The 25,946-nt window shown below is 42.7% G+C and overlaps 1 protein-coding gene across 1 annotated transcript in view; it reads right to left on the reverse strand.

Moving 5' to 3' along the window:
* Positions 1 to 25,946, reverse strand: part of Arhgap42 (Rho GTPase activating protein 42) — a 220,821-nt gene that overhangs the window by 64,039 nt on the left and 130,836 nt on the right. The gene's annotated exons all lie outside the window — the stretch shown is intronic.

Below are 25,946 nucleotides of genomic sequence, written 5' to 3' on the forward strand. Positions count from 1 at the left end.
TACATCCCTCCTGAGAGCACGCAGCCCAAGGGTGTGGATGGAAGAGGTTGCTGCGGTCATAGCATACGCTTCCACTCCTGAAGTGGTCACCTGGCTGGATGTGTCCCCTTTCTATCCTATTCTTGGTGTATATTACTGTTTAATCTGCCATTTCATGCCTGCAATCACCCTGCCCATCCTATTCTCCTTATAATGCCTCCCCCATCTCCATTTCAGTTCCTTGTTCTTCCTCAGCCCTTTCTCTGTCATTCATGGAATTTTCAAGTTGGGCCTATGTTCATCTACTTCAGTCTTAAATCACATGAACGCTTTATAAATGGTGACTTCTGTGGCCATGTTCAGCTTTCTGGTGGAGAAGTGGTTCATGCCCATGCTCATCAGCCCTGAACCTGAAGAGCAAGTAGGTGGGAGAGAAAGTTCCTGGACATTCCCTCCTGGACATACAGCAGCTTCCACTCACGCTTCTGCAAGGCTGACTAACGGACTACAGTGATCAGTCATCAAAGAGGGTTTGGAACCCAATCATGTTAGGTCATAGTCCACCTAATACCATTTATCACATTCTTCTGTGAACTCATATCTTTGTGAGCTTTAGGTAAGGACTTTAGCGTGTATGAGCAGACACATAGACTCCCCCAGACAAATGCATAAGAATCCCATCAGATGCCATCTTAGGCCATAACAAAGACTTTTTTTACTTTATCTTATCCTACCTACTTGGTGTTTCTACCTTAATTCATGGCTTTCTTTGTTTTATTACTACAAGAACTTCATTAGACTATTACTATATTGAAAAATGAAAATTTTTAGACACCTCAATCAGGATTCCTTAGCCATGGTCAGTCATGTCTCCAGAATAAATTCTTTCCATATCCTCTACTGGGGAAGAGTTCTGCTTTCATATTGGCATGAGAGAACAGTATATATTTAATGAGCAAATAACATTATTTTTTTGTATTGGTGGGCACCACACTTGGTGAGAGAACAGATCCTCTAACTGTTCAATCAACTGTTACACAAGACACAGGAGGACATTCTGCAAATGACCTGTAACTGTTTAACTCAGCCCCAAGGATGCCTAATATCTGTGGATGAGCAGCTGCATGGAGGACAGCTATTGGCTGGCTCCTTCCATCGGACAAAGGGGCTCACAGTCTCACTGGGCACTGAAGGGGAAGGAAATGGGTTCAGGAAAGGAACTCAGCTGCTGGGGGGGACACTAGAATCTTTGTTTTCACTCAGTGACTGGTGACATTTTTGAAAATGTTAATTTGATGTCATTACATCAGCATATCTGGCAACACAAAGATCAATCCTAGAACCACTTCTTCGATTCTTATTAAAACCCTGGCCCAAGAGCTGGATAAAAGACCCGACCACATAAAGGAGGCTCTAATGTAGGAAGTGAGTCCTAGAAAACAAGACACAGTAGCACTCCTCTGTGCAATCGATGTCCGTTATGTAGTACGGGTCTATCAGGACTGACGAGGATGACCCAGAAATGACTTCATGCATCTGAGGTGAATAGTTGCAGTGAACAGCATTTTCCCTGAAACCAGTGCTGCAGAGGAAGGGAGAACTGATCATGACACTTTATACGTAATCAAATGATCACTGTCTTCTTAGTGTTATGGCAAGATAAAAAAAAACCCTCTATTTATTATTAGGACATACAGTTTACAAGGTTCCTTGGCCCAAGGCATCATCCCAGGCAGAGGCCCTCTCAGCATCAGTGTACCTTACACAGCAATATGTGTCCAATGGCTAGATGTCTCAGTGGTTGCCAGTCATCAAGCCATTACCCACTAACTCCCTCATCTCAGTCTGTCAATGCATACTCCCGAAAGGCTTCTTCAAGAGTAGTTGTCCCTTTCTAATTATATCAGGATGAGTAAATGATATTCACTGGAACAAAGCAATCTCATATTTGGCTGTATAATGGTATCCTATACGTGGGACAGAAGAATAAGCAAATAGATGTAGACAGTACAGACATGGTCTCAACATACAGAATAAAAAACCCAAAATGTAATAAGGATTGGAAGAAATGTTCAAGCTTATTAAGAGAGAAAAACAGACGAATCCACAAGCTGTTTCTATTAGAACTATTAGAAACGGACAAACATTAGAGAATTGAATGATATTGGCTGGCAAGACTGCTCAGTGGATAACGGTGCTCACTGCCAAGCCTGATGACCCAGGTTTGATCCCTAGGACCCACATGGTAGAAGGGAAGAGCTAACACTGTCCACTTGTTCTCTGATAGGAACACACTCTGCAGCATACATGCACCCCCTCCACACACATACACACAAAAAATGTTAAAAAACGTGAATGCTAACAGATAGATGCACAGACAGAGATTCAGGGCTCTGGTCTCCTCCTTCTGGGACTCTATAGGCGCAACAATTTTAGAGGATAGAGTTGTCCTATCCATCCCAGTCAGACATGGCTCAAAAATAAGCTCTGGGTGATTTTTTTAAGGTCATGCTGACTTCTTGCTCATAAGCTTAGCCTTCATACCTCACTAATTTGAGCCATTTCCCCATGTTTATGTTTGTGTGGTACGCACATACATGCACACAGACCCATGCATATGTGCATACTCACATGTGTATGTGCATGGAAACCACTGGTCGACTTTCAGTGTCTACCTTGACAGCTTTCCATCTCATTCACTGGAGCAGAGTCCTTCACTTCAGCCCAGAGCTCACTGACAGGTCCAGCTAGTCAGCTTGCTCTGGGGATCCCTGCTCTGCCTTTCCAGGGCTCGAATTACTGTGGTTCTTGCACCCCTGGCCATTTGCCTGGCTTTTGCAGATCTGAGCTCCAGTACCTGCCCTTACACACTCACCATTACACAGTGAGCACTGTAGCCAGCGCACGATCTCCACACCTAATCTTGGTTCCTTTACCGAGTCATTTTACAGCTGCTACCTATACTCTAAGATGACCAAGACCAGGAGAACTAAGGAACAAATCTTCCTTAGAGTGGGTAAAGAACAACCTGCCTATCCTATGAGCAGATATTATCAGAGCAAGGTCAGGGGTCACCAGGAGCATTGTGGGAAATCTTCATCGAGCCTGTGTGGTCCCAAAGCCCAAGCTGTTTGCACAGAAAAATGCAGCAAATAAACCACAGAAGTTTCTCTTTCGTCTCGAAGAATGTGGGGTGGTGTTGGGTCAGAAGAGGAATGAGAGAGAGCACAAAGAGGCAAGAGAGAAGAGATCAAAAGGAAAGGGAGGGACGAAAGGGGATGAGTGGCAGGGATGGCCATGGGGCCAGAAGCTGCTGCAGCTCCAGGCACAGGAATGCTGCAAAGAGGGCAGGAGTGCCCATCTCCCATCTCTGCTTGGTCTGTGTGGGTCTGCAGTCAGGACAATGGGAATGGGCAACGCTACGAATAAAATTACGGTTGTGTAACTTTGCATCCCAGCAGGATATTTGGAAAATAACTCTGGGCTACTGAGTTCTCAGATGTCTTAATTAGTCATTCAAACTCTTTTTCACACTAAGCATTAAAATTTCCCTTCGGTTTGAAGACGGCTAAATTGGGTAAACCTGGAGCAACAAAATAATCTGATAAAGGTTAACTAGAATACTTGGGACAGGAACTGTTTGTGCCTGAAACTCAGGAGGTATTCTCCTTTAGTCTCCGGCGACAAGCAATAGCAGGTGGAAGTTCAAATTTTCTATTGTATTACTTCTAAAGCTGTTTCAGGTAAAAATCTCCTAAAAACAGAGGCTTGGAGGAAAGTTCCTGCTAAAATATGTGTGTGTGTGTGTATGTGTGTGTGTTTGTATGTGTGTATGATGTACATGTGTTTGTGTAGTGTATGTGTGTGTGATGCAATCCTTAGGCAGCAAAATGGAGAAAACACGGCTGTAAAAGCAGAAAGGCTAGCCAGCACAAGAGTCAATGACCAAGGCAGCCGCTGAAGTACGAAGAAGCAGTTGTTATGATTATGCTGGCCTGCCCTGTCACCAGGGTACCCTGTTTCTTTACGAGACAAGCTCCACCCACTCCCTATTTCCCTCTTCTAGTTGAGGCAAGCTGATCTCCTGCCTCCTCTCTTCCTTTTTCTCTCTCAGCCTCTGCCTTCTCCTCCTCCCACTGTTTCCCTCTTTCTTCCTCTCTCTTCTCCATATCCCCTTACCCTTACACACTCAGAATACCCACTAAATAAACTCAATACCCAAGCTCTCCGTATGGCATATCTGTCTGTCTCCCACCCTCCACGGCCTCTTTCACCCACAGTGGGACCTGCCAGGGTCACCTGTGGTAGCCATAATTGTAACAGTAACCACGTGCTCAACAACACAACCCATCTCCACCCACACCCTCAGAAGTCATCACACTTTGGTGCATAACAAGGGAGGGAACTCAAGCGTCTGGTTGCTTCCTATTAATCAGATTTTGTCCTGAGTGTCAGGAAGCCTACTGCAGTTCAGATGGTCACAACACCTGCTCCTGGAGCTGTAGAGAAACCAGGGTGACAGTGTGATGTCCAGTCTAGAGGGCAAGAGGGGCCAGTGAAAGTTAGGTCCCTCACTCAAAACCTGTGGTTCAGAAAAGGCACACGTGAGAGGTACAAGTGGAGAGATCCAGAGGCCAGGGCTCCTCAGGAAGCCAGACCTAAGCAATAAACTGGGCCTGGCACCAAAATGCATAAAGCATTTGTTAGATATTATCTTGATGACTTCACAATAACTTGAAAATTGCCCTTCAAATGACCTGCAAGTCTGTTTACAACCTTCCCTTAAGTTCGTCTGTATGCTTTCTTATCACGGGCCATTTGAAAATATTTATAGATAGGAAATTATATTATCAGGATTCCCACTCTAGAGGTCCCTGCTAATGAACAGATATGTTGAGCAGAGTGGTGGAGTCTCCACTAAAACACAGTGCTAACAAGATTAATGGGGCTGCTTAGCTTCCATATTTAAAGGAAAGGAGAGAGAGGGGGAGGCAGCAATGATCCTCTGGGCACTGTGCCCCCTCAGTATCAGCTTGTGCAATCAACATCCCCCTTTTGATGAGCCCCGTTTCACAGTATCAGAGCCTCTGAATGGGTGTGGGACAAACAGGTACCAAGAATACAGACCACGGTTCCCAATCCTTAGAAGACTGGTAACTGTGAGAGCAACACTGCGAGAAACTTCTAGAAACTTCCTGGAAGACCTGCATCTCTTTCCACCTTCAGTGCCGCAGGAAGAGGACATGGTCCCAACGTGGACGGTAAAATGACCATGCCCAGCTCTGATTTTCCTTTATTGACTTGCGTTGTTAAACTTAAGTGTGTGTTTGTGTGTGTGCGCGCACGCGTGCATGTGCGTGCCCATGCATACATACACACTCACAGTTAGCCACAGAGGTCAATTGGTGTGTCAGATCCTTGTGGCTGGAGTTATAGGCACTTTTGACTTTCCAGATGTGGGTGTAGGCTCCAAATTCCCATACCCAGCTAGAGCTGTGAGCATCCTTAACTGCAGAGCCATCTATCCAGATCTCTGACTTTTGATACAAGGATGGCTGGATTTTCATCAAAAGGACGAAAGACTGAAATGTTAGGAGTCTTTGCAAACATGGGAAACTCTTTAGAAGTCTGTTATGGCTGAACCTTGTGAGCTGGCAAACAAGCCCTGGGGCAGAGCTGGTGTGCCTCAGTGGGTAGAGCTCTGGTCTAGCACGCCTGAAGCCTTGGGTCTATCTCTAACACAAAAGAAGCCTGGCACGGCTGTGGACGTCTGCAATCCAAGCACTCCAGAGCTGCAGGCTGAAGGATCAGAAGATGGAGCTCATCCTCAGCTGGTGAGATCAAGGCCTGCCTAGGGTACAAGAGACCTGTCTCAAACCAATCTAGCAGTAGTCTCTCCCTTCCTTCCTCGTCCTGGTCTTCACTCTTGCCTCACAGCCTCCTCCCTGAAGTTGACAAGAAGGAAGTGTGAATGTGAGAATGACTGGCTCCTGCGCCACAGCTTTGAGTACTGTAACTGCTCCTTGTCTCCCTTTCTGCTTACAGACTTCAAGGAGAAAGGGCCATTCCTGAAATTTCACAGGGCTGGTGAGGACAGCACAGGTTTGGAGTAGGGAAGGAAGCACCATGACTGCTGGTGGCGAAAGAAACACTACAGGGCAGAGAGAAAGTCTTCACTTTCACAAAGGAAAGTAGAATATAAAACAAACCGACCAGAACACTCCCAAGGAATGCTCACTCCCGTCATGTATCTGCAGAAATCACCCAAGAAATAGAAAGTAGCTGCTGGTTTGCGAATTGTGGTTGTGCGCACAGACAGACACTGAGAGGGCGCTTGTTTCTCATCAAATCTTTAGCAAATGGTTTGAATGGTGATCTCTGATCAGGTCTGGGACTTCAGACAACTAAGTGGTAAACAGCAACAGCACAGGAGGGAGGCAGAGCACACACTTCCTTCAGATGTGCACACCACTTGACTGCCATAACAGGGGATGGTTGAGCTGAAAATTTAGTAATTATAATTAGCAGACATAACTCTAAAAAGCTTAATTTTATGGATAAAAAGGCAAAATTAATTAATTGCTTTATTATTCTTTTCTTCCAACTGCCCACACACCGATCAATACAAATTGACCTTTGGTTTGGTAGTTATCACAGATTTAAATTAATAGTTAGAGGATTTTCATTTTCATAGAAATGAATCTCATTAAAAGAAATCCAATTTTATATTAAAATGATATTTAAACCTCTCTCTCTATTCAACACATTGGATATGGTAATGACATTGCTTTTGTCAACTTCTTACCATTTATAGGGTATTTTTTTCTCACCTTAATTCCTACTCAGAGCCATTAGGTCATTTGTTCTTGCTAAAGTAAAAATGGTCTTGTAATATGGCTTAATAAGTAAAGATGATGGCAGCCAAAATTTATGATCTGAGTTGGATCCCAAAACCCACATGATAGAAGGTGAAAATTCTCACAAGTTGTTTGGCCTCCATATGCATAAAATGCTGTATTACCCCCACCCCCAAAATTTAAAAACAACAACACTTTCTTACTGGAAAATTTCACTCCATTTAATACATTCTGAATATGAGTAATCCTTTGATGGAGGAAGGTCATTGGTTAAATAATAAAGAAACTGCCTAGGCCCATTTATAGGCCAGCCCTTAGGTAGGTGGAGTAAACAGACAGAATGCTGGGAGAAAGAAGCCGAGTCAGGAGTCGCCATGATTCGCCCACCAGACACAGACGCAGGTTAAGATCTTTCCTGGTAAGCCAGCTCATGGTACTACACAGAATATTAGAAATGGGTTAGATCAATATAAAAGAGCTAGCCAATAAGAGGCCGGAACTAATGGGCCAGACAATGTTTAAAAGAATACAGTTTCCGTGTCATTATTTCGGGGCATAAGCTAGCCATGCGGGCGGCTGGGTGCTGGGGACACAGCCCTATTACAACAGAGTGGCACCCAATGTGCTAATGAACTCCACGTAAAACCTGAGAGGGCTTAAAAAGGACAGAGAGAGAATTTAAGACAGCTTTATGCTGTTTGTGGGTTGTGTGCGGCAAAAAAATTGTCCTGACTCAGCAACAGGAAAAAACTGGCTGTTTTAAAATGCCGGCTTTCTGGGCTGTGCCGCCATCGCGATCTCTGTCTGGCTCCTGCGGGAGAAAGAGTCTTTAAATGGAGCATTTGGAGTAAAATGCTATGGCTTGCTTGATGACAATGTGGACTGCTGTGTGCCTAAAACTGTGAGTGGTTCAGGGGCACCAAACGGCCCAGAGGCACATGCAGCTCCACCATGCTACTGGTACAATGTACAAGGATCAAAGGCACAAGCGACTCCGCCATGTTGGACTGGGCGGGGCAAGCAAGCAGTACCTGTTTTTATTAACACAAAACAAAGTGCTCCTGGATAATAAAAAAATTACAGATTCACAATAAAACTAATTCAGACACTGTTGGATAAATGTACATAGACTTAAAAAAAATATATATATATAAAAAATAAAGTTAATATTTTAAAAAAAAGGTAAAGTCTTTAAAGAGACAAAATACAAATAATTATAGATTAAAAAAAATAAAAAAAATAAACCACATAAAAATAAAAAATTCACAAAAAGTCTAAATTCTTTGTATTATTATGTTTTCTTTAAAATTTTTGACTATAAAAAAACTAAATACAAAAAAACATTTCATTATATGGGCTGCCAAACTAAACCAAAATGAATATAAAGATATTATAATTTCAAAATATAGGTCTAAGGATATGATGCTTTGGAGAGGGTCTTCTTTTGTTTTCACAAAGGATAAAACTCTGTAAATTACGTCTATCCCAATATGGTATAATAAACCATGCCCTCCTAAAAGATTGCTGTAAACACCTTCAAAAAATTACTTCATTTAACTGCCGACTAAGATAACCCTGACACACAGGTTATACCATAAAAGATCTAAATACAACGCCCCCACTCAACAAAAAACAGTTTAAAAAAAAAAACTACGCCCATATTCCCAAATATTGTTTATAAATGTTCTTTTACATTTAAAGGGGGATATGATATAGATATGAATAATTTACATTGGTATAGATTTTAAGGTCAATTTTGTTATATGTATATGTATTTCTGATCTTGATTAAGGTATTGTGATTATATAGTTCATTTAAAAATGTAATGTATAATTAAAAAATATAGGTTGCTACTGGATAATCATAAATAATAGTCAAGCTTGTAGTCATGTTAGATTTTCTAGATGTGCATAGATATATTTCAATTAGACATTCTTCATATCTTTCAAAGACTACAAAACATGGCATTTAATGTTTTAATAACTTAGGGCTTTTCATGATAATGAGACACGTCTGCTCCTGGCAACACCAATCTACTTCAAGAGGAAGATGGGCATCGAAGAGGCTCCTTATGGAGTTGGTTAGCCATTTGGGCAAGAAACTGTTCTTGCCTGGACTGTTGCATAAACTGGACACAAAAAACCTACAGAGAGAGGACTACTAAACTTGTGTAAAGGTGAGATGATCTTTCGGGGTTCCTGACTCATGAAAGAGTCTGCGAGACATTCTACAGGACACAGCAAAAAGTGACTAAACTGTCTTTGGAATTTCCTGCTTCATAAAAATGTCTGCTGGATACTATGGGCCTATAGGCCAAAGATGGATGCCCCAACGGTACAAAAGAACTTTGGGTGACTGTCCAGGCAACAAGATGTCTCTGTCATTTCTAAAGTTGGAGGTTTCTTATTTCTTGTTTACTTAGGTAATATTATATCCTTCTAAAGTCTTTGATAGAGTTAAAGAATGGTTAGCTATAGTTATAGTCTATAGTTATAGTTTTCCTTAGTTATGATAAAAGATAAAATAGATATAAATATTGTAACTGTAATTCTTGCTTGATAACTGTTTTGTTATATGTAATCTTACTATGTTAAAGTTAAAGCCTTTCTTTTTTGTTTAAACAGAAAAAGGGGAAATGATGTGGGAGTGATTTCTTTCTAATCTGTTGCTTTCATTGGTTAAATAATAAAGAAACTGCCTAGGCCCATTTATAGGCCAGCCCTTAGGTGGGTGGAGTAAACAGACAGAATGCTGGGAGAAAGAAGCCAAGGGAGTCGCCATGATTCTCCCACTCCAGACAGACGCAGGTTAAGATCTTTCCTGGTAAGCCAGCTCATGGTACTACACAAAATATTAAAAATGGGTTAGATCAATATGTAAGAGCTAGCCAATAAGAGGCTAAAACTAATGGGCTAGACAGTGTTCAAAAAAATACAGTTTCCGTGTAATTATTTTGGTTCATAAGCTAGCCATGTGGGCGGCTGGGTGCCGGGGACACAGCCCTGCCACTCTTATTACAACAATCCTTGGTAATTAGAAAGTTCATTTTATTTTCTAATAAAATCATTTTATTCTAATTAATGCACAAATAAAATGATCACATACCCAAAAATTCATTTTAAGGTAAAGAGTAAGAGCAGGATTTGTCTTTCTCTTCTGAATGCTTCTCTCTACCATGAAGTCTAACTTCATCCTCAGACTAGGAACATCTGACTGAAACCCATCTACATAAAATGGGGGTGAAGTTTAAACACTATGAATCAAAGGTCCTAATTCAATCCCCCAAAACACATAGACAGGCATACATACCACTATATGACGCACTTTCAGTCATATAGTCACACACACATGCACATACTCCTAATACATCTCTCCAGAGTAGCACTGGTTACAAACTCCCGTTCCTCAGACACAGCCCCTTCAGCTCCTAATGGAAATCTTACGCGCACACACTCCTGGCTTGCTGAAGAACATGTGATGGGCTCTAGAGGGAAAGCTAGGGCAGAGGAAACAATTTACAGACTTGTTTAGCAGTACACAAAACTGAAGTGTCACATGGTGACCACATGGTCTCATCCCCACAGAGGAGAGCAGAAGGGAAATGACCAAAGGCGAGATGTTTCTGCTAGTCATCAGAAAGGGTTGTTAAACTACTTTAGCATACCAGATTACGCCCGCCCGCCTGACAGAAGCTAATTAGCAGAAGCAGCCAGGATCTTCTTCCTGGGAGCTGTTAGCCATGCTGTCCATGGAGGCCCAGCTTATTTTTAAGAGCAGAGAGCACTTACCAGCTAATGTATTTAGGAATCATTGTTACTGATGAGAGACCTGGCACTTCCCTTTAAGGCTTGCCTAGAACCATCTATGGGATTTTCATCAGAAAAGCTACATTCTTTTCATCTAATTCTAAGCAGACGTTGCGCATAATCAGTTCCAGGTGTATTTGCAAGGATGGCTTCTTTTCGCTAATAGTCTGTAAATAAATACCTAAAACAGCAAGTTTTATGGGGTGCCTTGGAGATGAGAGGGCAATGTCCCTTCTCAGAATGGGTCAGCACAGCAACATTGATTGATGGGGACACAGAATTTCACAGAGGCCATTTCAATAAGAACACCAAAGAGAGTTGGTTTTCAGGGTGACGAGTTCTCTTTAGTCGCCGACCCCTTCCCATCCATTGATGATGATACAACGGAGAACATGGAGTCCAAGGCTTAGCTTTCAGAGAGACTGAGGACTGCGATTTGTGGGTCTTCTTAAGAAATGACCTAAAAGGGGCTACCCGCTCCAAAAGCAAAACAAAACCAGGGATTTGATCGACTTATTTCTTGAGTATGAGAACTGGGAGCCCTGAGGATACCAACAAGAACAAGACATGGTCCTGTGCCGAAGACCTCACTATCCAGTGCAGGGGGAAGAGGTGAACCACAGTAAAACACACAACACATAAACATATAAAGACATCAGCCAGGCAGCACTGGCCAGCTGGAAATCAGGGGCATCACAAAGGGCAACACTGATGATAGCTGCCTTGGCAGATTATAACACTTCCCTATGCATCGTGAAATTTCTTATATTCTACATCATATTTACAGCACTAGAAACTTCTACTGGGTGGCACTAAGGTTAAAGAATGCTTAGTTCACAGCTATTTCATGTGTGATTCCTCTGGCAGTAAGATGAAGAAATAATTTGAGAAAGGAGGTGTAGACAAGGGATTACTGAACTGAATTAGGGCAATAAGAACAGCAGGAGAGGATCAATCTAGGAAATCTTTGAATTAGTGATGCTCATACCAGGGTAAGAGGTAGCACAAAAGGCTGGTGAGGGCTCCCAGATAGAAAACACAGAGAGTGGTAGGTGCTGGCTGTGCGGTGAGGAGAATACTGCTTTGTGCTGAGTTACCACTGGGCACCACCCTGTGTGAGACCCTGGTTTCTGACCTCGAAGAACAGTTAGGTCTTGGAAATATGGACAAATGGAATTAAGAATCGGGTCACTCAAAATCACCTGAGTTCCTGGATGATTATGGCTTACCACTAGAACAAGGAAACCAAAGGCAACCTGGAAAGCCCCTCAGGCACTCTGTACCATCTCTATGCCTGTATTTTGAAAGGAAAAGAACTGGGGTTCAGATTAGCCCTCTGGTAGAACATGTTCCCAGCATGTGTTTAATCTCCAGTGCAGAAAAACAAACAAGCAAACAACCAGCAAACAGAGCACTAGTCGGAAAACCAGGAGGGTTGGCCACTACATATAATGGTGGAATTACAATGTGGCCCAAGGGCAAATGTGTCAGTCAATTTCATTTACCTCATTTGTAATATCAGGAATGGCTACAACTGTCTTGTTCAACACATTAAGTCACTTTAGTGCTCATTAAATATTTGCAGAGCACATGCTCACATAGATAAAGACACCAATCTTGTCTCAAAGATCTTGAAGCAGAGAAAATAGTGCATAAAGATCACATGCCAAGCAGATGCTACAAACATCAAAAAACTTTAGAGAACAAGAAGCTTGTGCAGTAGGGATGCTGAAGGAAACAAATGAGAAAATAGACACCAGACACTAGCTGAGTCCCTATTCTCTTACAGGCAATGGTGAACCAACACCATTTCAACCATACATTTGTCTCATATCTATTCTCATTGCCTTTAATTGTGCATTGTGGGGGTTGGGGTAGAGGCGCCTGATTGCAGTCCCCAAGGAGGATAGATGAGGACATTAGATGCCCACACACAGAGTGACTAAAGTAGTACTCGGAATCGAGGTTGGATCCTCGGCAAGAGCAGTATGCACTCTCAATTGCTAAGTTATCTTTCTAGACCCAAGAGTCTCCTCAGTGTGGCACACAGTCCACCCACCAGCTAGAAGGTGCCCTTCTATCAGTGGCGAAACGTGTTCTGAAGAGCCATAGCAAATAACTCTTCTTTAAAAAATATTGTCCTCCATGAAGAACATTACAACCACTTGTTTTATGAGTCTGAAAGCTAAACTATCTGGAATAAACCATTTAAAACATTTTTTGTGATAAAGTTGAGAAATTGGTTTCTTTTGAAAAAAATACATTTCAAGTGTCAAAAGCAAATAGTAATTTCCACATGTATTCAAAATATAAGCAATAAAGTAAAGAATGTTAGAACAAAAGGAAAAGAGATTCTGTCCATAGCAGATGTCCATCTCTCCCACCTCCCCAGAGACTCCCCCTTGTCAGTCACCAAGCCACTCTTCTTATGCAGTGTGCTGTGCACATCTCTGTCTCTGCATTTCATGGCATCGCAAGTAGATCACAAGTGCCCAAATTAAGACCATTCTTTAAATACTTCAGGAGTTTGAACTAAAAAGACCAGAGAAAAATTAGAATTTCCTCCTTTGAAAAAAACAGAATTGGAGATTAAAAAGATAAGAATCAATTAATTGTTGATGAAAGTTGTAAGAAAGATCTACAAATCCCAAGGCAGATGTCATGGGAAAGAGTGCTAGCGAGCATCATGAACAGGGGTAACCATGGGAACCAAAGGTAAATGGAGGCACCTCCAGCACTTAGCAACACTGCTCCACAGTGAGGCTGGCAGAACCCAGAGCAGCAGAAAGCTGTTAGCATAAAGGGAGTCTTGGGTTTGAGCCAACAACACCACATCAACTTGTCATGGAGGCACAAGTCTGCAGGTAGTAAAGGAAGATCAGAAGTTCAAGGTCATCCCTGGCTACATAGAAAGTTAGAAGCCAGCCTAGACTATAAACCTCAAAATCAACTGAACAAAAAAAATACAAAAATTTTCTACCAAGCTGTCAACAGATAACACAAATAACCAGAAAGGATGATTTTACTATTAGCAGTCAGAAGCAAACAGGGGTAATTCAGGAAAGACTGTTTAAAGGGCTTCTGGAATTGGGCAAATAGAGAGAGGTTTGCTAATGAATGATGCCCCTGCTTGGATTTTATAATTTACAGCTAATATTTTTCTTTTAAATGATCCACAAAGCAGGCTTTTAAATCAAGTAGAGTAAACAAGTCTAAACCTAACCCAGCATCAGTCTGCACTTGGTTTCCTCCCAAAGACTCGATGAATGTCTTCTTACAAATGTTTGTAGTCTTGCTAACCCATCCTCACGGAGGCAAACCAGTAAAAGGCGTACCGGTAAATCCTCCTTTCGTTTCACGTGAATGTGAAAATAAATAACAATTTCCAAAGTGCGGGATAACAAAAGGGGAGGTTTCACAATAACTAGACGTTTACAAAATTAAGCAATCCCAGAAGCTCGCAGTTTGAGACAGCTGTGAGGAAGTTGCCTAGACCAGCCCTGCAAAGACAGGCATTACTCCAGATTTCCCACACAGGCTCCATCAGCTGCCTCAGGAACTTCTTTTTCTCACAGATTTTCAAGGAAATCTCTTCCTTATATGATGTCTGGTTTTTGATTCAAACAAATCTAACAAATGCTTCCTTTGAAAGAAACTTAGATCAAAACAGGAATGACTTATAGTGAACATTTCTGCTCCACAGGACCTGACACATCACAAATGTCACTTGGTTTCATGAGAATCTTCCCCTGTCCGGGATGGAGAGAGAGTTCAGAGGTTAAGAGTGCTCTCTGCTCATGCTGAGGATCACAGTTCATTTCCCAGCTCACCCCAGGGGGATCCTGTGCCCTCTTCTGATCTCTGAGGGTACTGGACTCATGAGCACATTCTCAGAAATATACAAACACACAGTTTAACAAACAAAATCATTAATAAAAATTTTTTTCTTCTGTATTGACCTACCCAAGATTACATACCCAATTACAGCAGGTGTACTTTCTGGAAGGGGCATAAAAATTCAACTTGTCCTATTGCCTCTAACTGGAGACGATGAGAATGGGGTACAAAGCAATTGGATGAGGTGCCACACTGACTTCTCCTCAAAGCATGTGTTTAGTTCTTTGTGCATTTTCTATCTTGAACCCCATATGCATGTATATCTTGGCTTTGAGTCTAGTCATGCCAGACCCATTTAAAGAACTGTATTATTAACCTTTATAGTTGCAATGAAACTACAGAATTCTAATCTGAACTTATAATGGTAATTATAATTCTCAACAATCCTTTTCTGCTTTTTTAATTAACTACAGCAATTTTATATGCTAATCAAAAAATGTTAAACAAATGTTCAAGAAGGTTAATGTTATTTCTTTTTTAATTTAGAAGCCAACTTCAAGTTATACAGTTGTAAGCAAACGTACCAACTTGCTGAAAACTGAAAGTCTCTCTGAAATGAAGGGAAAGAAAACAGCATTGGATATCGAAGCCTACATGAGGAAATCGACTTAAACTGACTCCATGATAACTGGAATTTGAATATACCACAATTTTCAGGAATCAGTGGTTCCCAGGAATTGATTTCACCCTGTTGGTGATGGAGAGTGACATCACCACCAAGCCATCTTACCAGCTCGTCTTGCCAGCCTGTCTGCACATCTTGAAAAGCAGTGTGACGAATCCTTATGAATAACTTAAGAATGTGGTCAATATGAAAGATTCCATAAAAAATGAAGCCCTGGCTAACATGTTTTGCTCCCTACATGTCTGAGCTACTTTGTAATAGCCACCTAATCCTCAATATTGGACTTCCTGTCTTAGCTCTAAGATGTCAAGGGAGAGTGGCTCCTAAGCTGTCTTTAAAGAAAGGCACAGAAGCTTTGCAGAAAATCTGCAAGCCAGCTCCCGAATTTAATAAACACTGCCTCACCTACTTGTGTCCCATCTTTGGATGCTGCCAAGGCAGCCTTAGAACAGGTGACAGTGTACTGACTGTCAATGAACAACTTCAAGCATTCTAAGTAAAACCACTCATGTTTTAGGCTTTATGGTCAATAACCAGCAAGCAGAGAGAACAGGTTGACTTTGAATTGCCAAAGCCATCAACCCAATATACCAAAGCATTTCCCAACTGGCCAAAACGCAGAGAATCTGTGTCTATGGGAGTCCTAAACCACAAATGGGGCATCTGTGTTATACTCCTGTCCCCCAGGATTCAGGTAGTGTCTCCAAAGAGGATCTGGAAGAGACAGAGGCCAAACAGTACCTTGTGGAGCTGACTGACTGAACCATAGCAGCTCTGACACCCACACAAGACTGCACAGAATCAGGCCAGGCCATCTCCCAGGGGCAGGAGGCTCACGAAGCTACCAGCATGTGATGGCTTTGGGGAGGGGGAGTCAGTTTTCTAAAGGGTGAGGCTTCTGAATGCCAAGCTTTAGTAGACCTTATACCCAGGAATAAATGAGTACCACAAATTGGACTCATTGGATTATAAAAGTACTTTTTAAATTTTTTAAAAAATAATTACAAAGTTGGGAGAAATGGGGAGTGAGGTGGCTCTTTAAGGAGTTAGAAGCACAAGGTGAATATGATCATAATCATGCATGGGCTTCTGAAAAACTTCAACAAGAATACTACAGTAAACAAACAAACAAACAAACAAACAACAACAACAAAAAAAAAAAACCAAACCCTTTTCCGTGATACATGACCAACCAGGCCCTGTCCTTTTTCAGTGATACATGACCAACCAGGCCGTCTCTTCTGTGCTATTTCCACTTGTTAGCTTGAGACAGGAACTTGATTTACAACCAGGCTAGCACCAAAGTCTTGATCCTCCTGTCTCTTTCTCCTAGATTCTGAGATCACAGGCTTCTGTGCCATAGCCAGCTTCTCTTGGTTTTTTTAATTACTTATAGATTTTCTTTTTTTTAGGTTCTTCCTGCAGTGTAAGAACCCACCCCCAAAAGTCAGACAAACATAAAACTACCTCACATTCCCCCTGAATCCAGAAGTGACCCTGAGACATTCTTCGTTTTCTGGAGGAGATTACCCACAGAGAATTTGGAAATATTTTGAAATAGCAGCTATAAATTTCACTATGGAAAAGTCACAGTGGAATGTACAAATTGATAGGGAAGGGTGTAGAGGAGAGGACCTGAAATGAACTCTGGGCACAGTGCTACGGCCCTCCCCTGCCTCAAGAATGACATCTTCATTCTGTGACTTCATCGTCAAGAGAGTTCACCCTGCCTCTTGCCAAGTATTTTTGTACCAACTTGCTAGGGAACATTAAATGGATCTTTTCAACATCTTTTAAATTTATTAGTTTTATAGGCTTGTTTATGGAGATGAATTCCTAGCTACCAAAGGCAGGCTCTCAGGGAAAAAAAAATGTGACAGATGAAAAGAAAAAGGAGGTAGGGAAGGTAGATTCAATTTTGAGGTATCTGGGGTGAAAGGGCCAATCTGGTTTAAGCTAGCTAAAACAAAGGCTAAAACAACCAGGCTTGGAAGATGACTCAGTGATTAACATGTTTGCCTTTAAAGCATAAAACCAGGAGTGATGTTGCATGCTTGTGACCCTCGACCCTCGACCGGAGGCGGCAGAGACAGAATCATCCCTGGGACTCTGTGCCCAGCCTGGGCTAACTAGTGAGCCCAGACCACTTTTTCAAGGAAAGCAAGGTCTATGGCTCTGGGGTGCACACTCACAGAAATCTCATTCTAATGGTGCCTGTGATGACTGGCTTTGATTGACAGCTTGGCTGGGTTAAGATGCGCCAAGGGCGTTCTTAAATCTCTTTTGTGTGTTCCTGAAAAAACATTTCTAGAGGGTTTGGGGCAGGGAAGACTGGTCCTCGATGTGGGTAGCCACATCGCAGGGGCTGACGTTCTAGAATGAATGAGAAGAGGAAAAGGAGGAAGTGAGTGGAGCACCAATATTCCCCTACTTCCTACTTCCTAGGGAAGTGGTAGGAAGTGGATGGGCATGCAGCCGCATGATCCCACTGTCTTGGCCAACACGCAGCCACTCCACCATCACGTCAGCCCTGCTACAGACTGCACCTCAAACCATGAGCCAAGGCTCCCTCAGGTGGCTCCTTCTCAGGGATTTAGTCAGAGAATTTATAATGTTAATTATAAATTGAATTTTAAGGATGAACTCCAGGTACAAACTGTTAAATAACAAGCATTAAACAGTTCGGTGTGGTCTGGACACAATAAACCACCCTAGATACTGTTCTCTAAAATTATACTGCTTTCTGACAACCACACCCACCTCTGTGGTTGCTCAAGCCCCCCACAAAGGGCCACAAAGAACACTGCTTCTTCCTGTAACCCCAGATACTAAAACTGTCACTTTTTCTAACATTCCTACATATTATTTACTTCTCTGAGTTCCCAGCTGGATACTTAGCTAAGTGGTAGAATATTTGTCCGACATGCTCAAGGCCTGTTTTCAATCACCGACATTGTACAAAGAAAAGGAGATTTAATATTCATGCAGCCCCCAAATTAAGCATCCAAGGCTATTGATCTTCAGAATTTCAGTATTAATGAGCAAGCAGACACGAGTTATACCAACACCAACACACACACCATACTGTGAGCTGAGTGGAGCAGCTAAGTCGGACAGATAGAAGGACGAACGTAGCCCACATTCGAGGCAGTGTATGGACAGAGACAGGTGTCCAGTCACAATAAAGACATCCCAGATCCCAGGATAAAACTCAAGCTGACTACTTGAATCTAAGTTTTGTTTTAGACTTTATTCCTCTTGCCTAGTAACTTTCTCAGCTGAAACCCAAAATGAGAGGACAGAGAAATGATAAAAGATGAGGGAGACAGGAGACGCCAGAGGAACATGGTGTGAAGGACCTCAAACCATGTTGGAACTTGAACTCTGTGTGTTTCTGTCTGTCTGTTTTTCTGTCTATCTATGTGTGTTTATGTGTTTGTCTGTGTTTGTCTGTATGTATGCCTGTCTCTCTGTGTGTATCTGTGCATGTGTGTCTGTGTCTGTCTCAGTGTCTGTGTGTCTGAGTTCCTGTGTCTGTCTGTATGTCTGTCTGTCTCTGGGTGTATGTGGTGTGTGTATTTATCTCGATGTCTCTGTGTGTGTGTGTGTATCTGTGTGTGAACACCACACTCAGGTAAGTAGGCTCAGCTCACAGCAGAGAAGAAGAATCTCCTTACAGTTCAGACAGGACAGGAGGGAAGAGAATGAGCCAGAGGTTAGCCCACTGGATCGAAGTCAACATGACAGTGAGGATTTGGGAGACTAAATCAAGGATATGGGTGTAGGGCATGGCAACTAGTCACACAGAAATGCCAATATCTTCTGTCCTAGAAGTCACCCACAGTCACATGGGTGAGCACCAATCAAACCAATAGAGACAAAAATTAGTTGATTAAATAAATAACCTAAAGTAGTAAGGAAAACCATTCTCTGAGGTGTCAGGAAATCTTACCAGACAAGAGGAGTGGGACAGGCCAGATGTTCTCATCTGCACAGAACTGGTGAGCAGATAAGCAGAATCAGGGAAAGGCATTCTTAACAGTTCGGTCGCCTCTCTGGCCATCTAGGTACTTCTAATCCAAAGATGAAGCCCTATGCAGGAAGGGCCTCACTCCTCATCAGAGCAGAGAAAACCACACAAAGCAGGGCTTGGGCCCCAGCATGCACTTGAACAAACCAGGGAGTGCCTTAAATTCTGGAGAAGGCCTTGACTAGTTTGAGGTGGGACCAAAAAATTTCTCTGGTAATGGCAGGGATGACATGCAGGTCTCAGCCCCACACTTGGAGGGAGGATTGATCATGGGGCTACAGACAAGAGTGAGTTCTAATAGATATAAACCAACAGAAGAAAGCAGAAACTGAGGCCCAGGGAGACCCGGGGAGAGGCAGGAAAGGAGGAACTGCAGATGTCCTCATGGTACCAGGAATCTTCACACAGGTTGATCCCATAACCTCAAGAAAGGTTGCTATCACCTTAACATCTCAGCAATCCAGAGATTTCCATTTCACACCTGGCAGAGCCTACATTCAAATCATTGATTATTTGTTTCCAAACTGTTTTTCTTCTCTGAAACAATCAAATTTCTCAAAATTTAAACCCAGGACACAGCCAAATGGAGATGAAAACTTTTAAAGTGAAATCATTTTCCTCTCCTGGGTGGGTAATTAAAGGACGTGGAACAACAGGTCCCTCCCACACTCCCAGTGCATAGAGATAGATCTAAGCTAAGGGGCACAGCCAGGGCACAGACAGCAACATGCAGTTGCTTTCCCAAACCAGTCCACTACTGTTCTGAAAGACATCACCTACATCTCAAGCTCCCCAGAGGTCAGGTGACCTCAGACACCAGAAAAGACAGGGAAATACTGAAGTGTCAATGAACTGCATTTTAGTTATTAGTCTCTGATTCCATCCCGTCCTCCATACACCAAGGAAAACTAAACAAATACTGCTTAACATTCTACTTCTAATGCACTAGAAGAAAAGTAAAAAGGAGTGGTTTAAAGACCAACGTATTTCCACAGTGAGTTCGCCAGTATCACCGGGGTAACCACTTAGTCACATTTACCAAATAAGGCAAGTTTTTTTCAATGCCTGGGATCTTTCTACAGTGAGCTCACTCTACTTCTCACTGGGTTTCTACAGTCCTCAGAGGTCATGCTCTCAGCTCCTACAGAGTCTGAAAACCAGCAAGTTCCATGCAGACGTGGGAAGCATGTCTCAGGAGAGCACGCTGCTTGTCCTTAGCTCATTCCTGGCTATGTATTAGATGTAAAAGGCAAAATACACTTCAACTTCTCATCAGTAAAGAGCAGTATTAAACTAAACCCATTAAAAGACAGTGAAAGCTGTTTGCCATGGGTACCAATGGCAGACTTCACCTGATGTCTCTCAGTGTTATTTACCATTTGCAAACTGTCACTCATTTTCCAAGAGTGAGACTAGGCACACATGTCCTGAAACTTCAAGTTTTCTGACTAAAAATACATCTATTCATTTCCTCAATGCCAAAGAAACATTTCTCCATTTTTAACTGCTTCTATATGGAAACGTGGTGCAGACAATTTAGATCTATGTTGTATCTATTAAATGTAAGAACTATCATTTTCCTAGTGAAAATTCATGGTATTGGAGAGAGGGTTGTCCACTATATTTAGCAATTCTGGGTGAGATCTGAAACCTGAATCTGCACAAGTAAGTGGTTTTCACTTGATGATTTCATCATTCTCTCTGACTTTTCTGTGGCAAGCCATACCCATGAAGAGCAGCAACTCTGAAGGCTATGTCAGGGAAAGTGTTTCATGAAAACAAACAGAGCAAAAATGGGAAAATGTGGTGTTTGTGTTACAAATATGAGCTGTAGCCACCAAGGTGCAAAGTCACACCCAAGTTTATCTTTCTAGAAATACTATGGTTCCCAAATATAAAACGATTGTGGTTCCAGGACCGTGCACGCTGCTCAAAGGTGTAGGAAGCTTGGTTCCAGTTCCAGTTGGCAGAGGGAAGAACATTTAGACGGTGGGAGGTGATCAGGTCTCTAAAGGGACCGATGATGTAGCCAAGTGGGTAGAGCTCTTGACCAACATGCAGGACATCCTAGATTCAATTCCTAGAAAGGCATAAACTGGGCATGGTGGCAGACATTAGCTCTCAGAGGTACAGTCAGAACATCAGAAATTCAAGGTCATCTTTGGCTACATAGTGAATTTGAGGCCAGCCTGGTCTACACAGGTCTCTGTCTCACACAGGAAGCCAAGGGGATGGTCTGTTCCTCTGTTAAGAGAGCAGGACTTTGTGTGTTGGGGGTTACAACTCATCAAGTGTGGCACGGGCATCCCTCCTGTGTTTCTCTGGCTCCCTTCCTACAGGTACTTTCCTGTGCTTGTCTGGTTCCCTTTCTGTCAATCTGACATGCTGTGATACAACCAGGCAGGCATAGTGAGGCAACCAGCACAGTCTCTTTGAGCCTTTCCAGCTAGAATCATGAACCCAATAAGTTCCTTTAGCTTGTAAGCAGGCTTGGCTATTTTGTTACCACAACACAGAATAGAAAAATACAGATGCCAAATCACCAAGAATATTAAGTCTGGAAGTTATTACTGAAATGAAAATTGAAATTTATTTTACGGTGTGGTCTTTTTTCCCCCAATAAGGGGCCAGAGAGTAAATACTTCATTCTTTGTGGGTCACGTGCTATCTTCCACAGTTACTCAACTTGGCTGATGGAATGGGAAAAGTTGGGAAAAAATTAGAAAAATGGATGATACTAGATTCCAACAAGGGTTTCATTGCTGGATATTAAATCTGACTTTCATGTAATTTGCACCTGATACAAAATATTATTCTTTAAATTATAACAAATATGAGAAATGTACTAACTGTTCATGGGCCACACACACACACAAGCAATTTGTTTGGCCTGTAGCAGTTAACCTCTTCCTTAAAACATGAAATTCATCTCTGGAATAATCACAAGAAACAACTGGACCATTAGTTCTACAAGGGGGAAAAGCTACCTTGAGCAGAAGAGAGAGCAGCCACCCAGGTCTATCACAGAGATTGAAAGACCCTACAGACCCCCTCCTCAGAACCCGCAGCTAGCAGGCTCCCCGGGAGAACGTCCTGTTTGCTTGAAAGATTCTCAGGATCAGCAGCTAGCCTGCTCTCGTGAGAGGAAAACAGGATATCTATAAGATAGGACATCTACAAAGCAGGATGACTTCAAAGTAGGATACCTATAAGATAAGAGCAGGATGTCTGCTGCCAGACATCCATGCTGGGAGAGGAAAACCATTCATGCCCCCCGCCTCATTCTGATAACCACGCTTCTGCTTCTGTAAATTGCTTTTTGCTGCCCTCTTTCCTATAAAAAGTCCTCCTCCCAGTCTGCAGGCGCGCAAGTCCTCCGAAAGACTTTGCCGCCCGCAGGTACCTGTGTCTACCTAATAAACCTCTTGCAGTTTGCATCCGACTCGTGGTCTCGGCCTGGTCTGTGGGTCCGGGGTCTCCACCTGAGGGAAGGTCCCTACCGGGGGTCTTTCAAGATATTTGCTATGGCTGGAAATGAAGAACGAAAATCATACCCCAGAGGACATAGATGCATGCTCTATATGTCACACTCCCTTTGGCAAGTTGCTAAACAATTCAAAGAGCAAGAGACAGTGCAGTATGATTTCTAAAAGGCAGTTACAGTTTCAGTCCTCAATGCCTCCCAAAGACCCTCTCAGCATTTGACAGCACACTACTGGAGAAGTCGGAGCCTTTAGGAAGTGGGATTCTGTGGAAAGAACTTAGGTCACTGGAGGTGTGTCCGTGAAGGGGACTCCACACCCTTCACCCTTTCTTCCTATCTACCCTGCCCCAACTCAGCTTCCTGGATACCTTCCTCTGTCACCCACCCTTTGTCACATGTGCAGACCTGCGGCAGGATCAAAGGCAACGGAGCAAAGTGACTACAAACTGAACTCCGAAAACACAAGCCAAACTAAATCCCAAGGGAGAGGCTGTGCTCAAACACTCACTACAGGAACAGGAACTATGGCATGGTGGAGACACACAAAGCAAGCCAGTGACCAGAGGGCTGCATGGACAACGCGGAGATGGGGAAAGGTGACACCTAGGGAAGCCTGAGACCCAAAGTCAGCCTCAAGAAAGACAGAATCCAGAGGTCTGAGGTTCACTAGAAGCTGGACAGTGATAGTGCAAGGACAGCGATGACCTGAAACAAGCCTGAGTGGCCTTCTCCCTGCACATGCACACCCATTCACTCATTTACACGTCTCTCTCTCTCTCACACACACACGCACATGAGTTCTAGCCAACGGCTTAGTCACTCCATAGATTGCCTGACACTAACATCCAGTTTCTAACAGTACAACAGAAAAGCCATCCCAAGAAGCAGCAGCCTTATGCAGTTAGCATACACACTTTCTAAATTAATATGCAAACCGTATTTCTTAATGTAGTTCATATTTTAAAAACTTACAAACAAGAACAAAAGCTCTAATCAAGCTGGTGGTGCAGGAAGCTGCCCAGACATATTACAACAACTCCATGCCATGGCAGTTCCTCATTGCTCGGTCGTCTGCTACCTTGGATGTTAGCTGCCCTTTGCACGGGCTGGACATTTGTTTGATTTTGCTGTAGTTTTTTAGACAGAGTTTCATGTAGCCCCGCTTGACTTCAAACTCACTAAGCTGAGGCTTACCTTGAAAATTATGTTCTTCCCATGTCTCCCTCCTGAATGCCAGCATGTTTTACTTCACCCAGGACTCTGCCAGGCTTACACCTGCACCTGCTTGATGCCAGCGTTCCACAGGCCTTTGCCAGCCCCCACTCATCATGCAGAATGGATTCATTCTTCCCTCTGTGTTTAGCAAATAGTCTGCTCCAAGTACAGCATCAGTGCTGCTCCACCACACCTCCTTGTTGCTGAGATTTTCTGTGAAGAGTGAGCTCACCGAGGACAGCAACACGGGATGTCTGTGAACCCTTGGGGCCAGCAACGTGTCTGGCACCAAACAGCTGAGTACAAACAGACGCTTCGATGTCAGGATAGATGACAGCATGCTAATCAAATTTCCACACACTCAGAACTAGGAAAGGATGACAGCCTGGACATGATCAGATCTATCTGCCAAAAGGTCTCAGAACTTTGGAATAAAGAATCTAAAATTTCATTAGAATCTTAGCAAAATCTCTGCTAACCAAGGGATGAAGGAGTCCTAATGTAAAGGTTTCTCATATTCTGGTTTTATTTCATTAAACAATGTGACAAATGGCAGGATATGAACACTTGTTTATTTTATTTTCATTTACATCTGTACACAGGGTTTAATGTGTGTGACTGTATATATGCAGCTATGGATACAGAGGCCAGAAGGAAATCTGTAGGGCTTAGTGCCCACTGAAGCAAAGACATAAGCTGAGTCAGGCATGGTAGTGCACAGTTTTGATCTCAGCACTTAGGATACAATCACAGATCTATCTTTGTGAGTTTGAAGAGGCAAGCCTGATCTACATGGTAAATTCTAGGCTAGCCAGTGGGTAGTACATGGTGAGATACTGTCCCAAAACAAACAAAGATTTAAAATTTTGCCACTATTTACCAAGAAACTTCTCTTCTTGAGTTATCAAAACCATATTTGTTACCAAAAAAAGACTTCATTACAAGAAAACGAGTTTGATTCCCATCCAAACTTGGACCACTTTAGAATGTATAAACTTAATATATGGTAGCATTTCTCAAGATCTCACAGCACAAACATCACCATGACGTCAGCAAGGCTCTTCATGATATCTATTAGCCAACTACAACTTATATATGGCTCATGGAAATGGTTCTAGTATTTTAAAAAATTATGTATTGGACCTAAAAATGGACCATAAGGATGAAACAAAAATAAAACTGATGGGAACGTCTGAACATTCCTCGGGATTGGACTTCAGCCACTGACATAAAGCATCACTCCTGGGGAAAACAGAAGTAATTTCATCTATAACCTAGGTTCAACTAAATTATAATGTGAGCACCTAAATTCTTTTCTCATTTAAGTTGGAAATTGTTCAGCAGGGACTTTGGGTGACATCCTACTCAGAACATAAGCTTTATAGATGTTCCTTCCTTGTCATTGGCTAATAGATTAGGACATAATGTCATTTTTTATTTTATTTTATGCATTTGTGCGTTAACTTTCAGGCATGTAAGGCACGACATGTCCCAGTGCCCTCACAGGCTGGAAGAGAATGTTGGATCCTTGGGACAGGCGTTACAGGAAGCTTGCGAGCCACCCGATATGGGTGCTGGGAATCCAGGTCCTCGGGAACAACAGAAAGTGATCTAAATGCTGCACCATCTCCTCAGCCTCTTTGCAGAGTCTTTGAATGGTGTTGCTTGTCTAACATGGAGATGACTTTGTCTTCAGGTGATGTCGTCTGGCTGGTTTCAGTGGTAGGGATGGGGTCTACCAGAGTTGATCCCTCACAAGGAGTTGTACAGATGTGTGAACATACTATGAACTGCCAAGACAACTTCATTCTGTCATGAAAGAGGTAGGTACAGTATAGCACCAAGATTGCAGAACTCTGTACCAAACGGTCTGGACACAAGTCCCAGATAGAGGACATGCTCACCTCCGGGTTACTGGTAATGCCTCTTACTTTTTCGAGGTTTCAGATGAGTCATCTAAAAATGATGGCAGTTTCTTCGGATTGGCTCTTCTATGATACAAAGATAAAGTACTCTACATGCTGACCTGTTAATTGGACAAAGGGATTTTGCT

This window comes from Chionomys nivalis, chromosome 4, assembly GCF_950005125.1.
Source record: "Chionomys nivalis chromosome 4, mChiNiv1.1, whole genome shotgun sequence".
Taxonomy (NCBI): domain Eukaryota; kingdom Metazoa; phylum Chordata; class Mammalia; order Rodentia; family Cricetidae; genus Chionomys; species Chionomys nivalis.